Below are 3,973 nucleotides of genomic sequence, written 5' to 3'. Positions count from 1 at the left end.
AAGAGACATCATAGCCCGAGAGGATGGAGAAAGGAAGGAAAGGGAAGACTCCATCAGACAGAAGGAAGAGGACTAGGGTGGAAAGAGAAAAATTAGAAGGCGTTAAGGAAAAATATGAGAGGCTGAAGAGAGGTTGTGGATGATTGGGTAAGGTTGGCTTGGATAAGAAGGTGTGTAGGTAAGGTGGAAGAACTACGTGCCTAAGGCATGTAAGTTCTGAGAGTAGAAGAAGGAAGGGATATTGGATATTGACAATGACAGTCAAGAGGTTTGGAAGAGGGCTTCATTGGTTTGGAATGTTGAAGGTATGAGAGATTGGAGAGTCGAGAGGGCATGACAGTGAGAGAGGATTTAGGGTTTGAAGAGAATGAGTTGAGAGGATGAGAAGAGAAGCGCGTTTAAATAGAGGAAAAAGTTAGTCATGGACGATTAATCAGTCTCGTCCATTTAATGTGGTTAGTAGGAAAGATTATAAAAATAGATTTTGAGTCTCTTTAATACTAAGAAAATTGTTGGTCGGCATCGGATAAAAGTGGGAGGAGCGACGAAATTAAAGATTTAGGATTTTGATGAGGAGAGAGAAAGGTTTGGAAGATAAAAGGTGTAACGCCCCAAATTTTGGTATGTCACTGGTTTACAAAAATCGATAAATTTTAAAACTTTATCATAGCGCGAAAATGTATATTTCAAAAACCTTAACCTTTCAACATGCATAATTTATTCAAAACATATTAGTTCAAAAAGCCTTGTCCAATTATATTATTCCAAAAGTAATTACAATGACTAGGGAAATAAAACAACTACTATTACTTTGTTTCAAAAGTCTATGCCAAAAAAACCTTTTAAATAAACCAAAATCTTTCCCTCGCCATCTCACGAATCTATCATGCCTTTGGAACATCTGCAATATCATCTGCTCACATATAGCACATTATACGATCATCACTGATAATTTCATTCATAAACACACAAACACAAACATGTATGGGGTAAGCTACCGATAAAACAATCATAACAAGATATATATGTACTGATTATATCAACCATAATCAAACACTCAACAAGATACATATATTCTGATTATATCAACCCTAATCAAACACACAATAAGATACATACCTTCTTATTATATCAATCATAATCAAACACCCCATACATAGAAGTAATAACAATAAGATTTATAATCCTTTAACATAAACAATTCAATCATAATGAATTACTCGATCCTCGATTCTCAATCCTCAAACTTCCATCCTTGATCCTTGATCTAAACTCTTGATGTCATCACTAACATCTCACGCATAGACCTTTGGTCTATCCACTCATTAAAACCTATGTTAACTACTTACTATAACCAGTATAGTAACACCACTATCAACATAGCACAATATGGAGCATCCTCAATACCATGATCATCATCATAGGTACACCACCAACATGATTATCTCAATCATTAACCATACCATGCGCATCACCAAATCATGAACTCCATCATGACAAAACTCAGTCACACTCATGTAACCTACCTCACCGACTGTAGCCACTCTTACAACCCCATCTATAGTTTTCCCATACAAATACACTCGAGTCATCCTTCTTCTAGCTTTAGACCTGTTCCCCTATCACACAAGGTAGAACATTTATCCCCCTCACTAAAGAAGATTTAGCACTTAAACACCATTCTCTTTGCTACAACTATTTGCCAAAGAGAACAACACTCTCTTTTCAACAACTAATGCCAAAGAGAGTCACCCCCTTTTCAACAATCAATGCCAAAGGGAGCACCTATCCGCTGAGGAATCAAGATTTACTAGGTTCAAAAAGTAGACTAATCTTCCATGCCTCATGCTCATTAACCAAACACACTCTTGTGAATTCCATCTTCCACTCATGCTCCAATGTCAACCACAAGTAAAAAATGACCCTAAACTTAACCACTAACCTCAATCTCTTATTATCATCACGTTCCACAACTCCTCCGGCTTATTTCACATCCATTCTTCATCAAATTCACCATTTTTCACAAAACTGAACTATGATAATCGATTATCACCTAAGATAATAGATTATCTCAGTGAAAATTACCTAGAAACATCACATAAGAAGGGATAATAAATTATCATCCCAGATAATCGATTATTCTCGCAACCATAATCAACATCGACACATAGATAATCGATTATCACTAATGATAATCGATTATTGCCAGATCGAAACACATCTTGGACATGATTCAAGCATTCAAACATACATACATCAACCCTAGATCATGTGGAAACATACTTAACACATCATACATGTATTCAAGCATCACATACCCATGTAAAGATACTTAAACACATATAACACATCACTTGAATCATTCAAATCCAATCATTAACATATTTTTCTCCAATAAACCCAATTATACTGCCAGAAGAAGGATGAACCGAGTGTATCTATATAGGAAAGCTACAGATGGGGCTATAGGAGCGGCTACAGTCGATGAGGTAGGGTATAGGAGTGTGACTGCGTCTTGTCATGATGGAGTTCATGGTTTAGTGATGCTCATGGTATGGTTAATGATTGAGATAATCATGTTGGTGGTGTACCTATGATGATGATCATGGTATTGAGGATGATCTAGATTGTGCTATGTTGATAGTGGTGTTACTATACTAGTTATACTAAGTAGTTAACATAGGTTTTAATGAGTGGATAGACCAAAGCTCTATGTGTTAGATGTTAGTGATGACATCAAGAGTTGAGATCAAGGATCAATGATGAAAGTTTGAGGATTAAGGATCGAGTAATTCATTATGATTGAATTAATTATTTTACAACATGTAAGTGATTCCTCCATAGGCTTTATTTTTAAAGCATTAGATGCACAAGTTTGTTCAAGACATGACATCTTTTCACTATATGCAACTAGATCTAGTTTGAGGTTTTATTTTATGACAATAAAGTTTTAAATTTTTGTTTTAAATTTAAATACTTAGAGATTTCATTGCAACTTTTAAAAAGATCTAAGACAAATTAACTTCATCAAACAATGAATATGACCAATCTACAGGGGATTTCAAAAGAAGAATTTTTGAGGTTAGATTTTACCTTATTTTCTATGTCAAACATGGGACATAAATTTTCTTTCATTGGGTCTGACTTGAAGTTAAAGCCTAAGTATGAGAAATCTCATGTATTAAGACATCTACCAATAAATTCTCGTCGATAAATTCATTATTTCTTGTAATGATTATCATTATGTGCCCTTGTCTACATTTATAGCAAACAATCTTGTGATGATCTTTCTTTCTCTTTTAGATATATCTTTTACTACCTCAATCTTTTAGTTTAAGAATTCACTTAAAATTTCTTGATAGCTTGGATTATAACCTCATCAATTAGGTTGTCAAACTCATATTCAGAAGTATATCTTCTTATAAAGCTTTAATAACTCTAGTTCCCATTCGTTTGAGTTAGGTTTGCATTGAGGACAGACTTGGTGTGAAGACCTTAGTTAGATGAAGTTGATGCTTCCTTTTTCTCAGAATCTTGGAAATGCAACTCATGCACTTTTAATCTTCCTTGAAACTCATCCCATGTGAGCTTCTTCAAGTCATTAACCTCTGCAATGGTTGTTGTCTTAGGATCCCAGTTCACATTCTCCTAAGGTTTTAAGATCGTTATGAAGGAACAACATCTTTCCAAACATATCAACTACTATTTCACCATCCTCATTGGTGAAAGACTTATATTGGTGTGTGAGGGTTGGAACTTTTCTGAGTTGAACATCTTTATTCTCCTCATAATTGATTATCAAGGAGTCCTAGATTTTTTAGCAATCTTCAACCTTCAAAACCTTTTTACTTTCATTTTTAGATAAAAGACATAAGAATGTACGTCACTTAATTCTTTAATTGCATCTAGTTAAGGACTTAGAAAATGCTAAGTGTAGGAATAGACAAAAGGTGTAGATGATATGGTTGGACAA

Source organism: Vigna angularis, chromosome 2 (assembly GCF_016808095.1).
Source record: "Vigna angularis cultivar LongXiaoDou No.4 chromosome 2, ASM1680809v1, whole genome shotgun sequence".
In the NCBI taxonomy this organism is placed as follows: Eukaryota; Viridiplantae; Streptophyta; class Magnoliopsida; order Fabales; family Fabaceae; genus Vigna; species Vigna angularis.
This window is presented reverse-complemented; position numbering follows the sequence as displayed.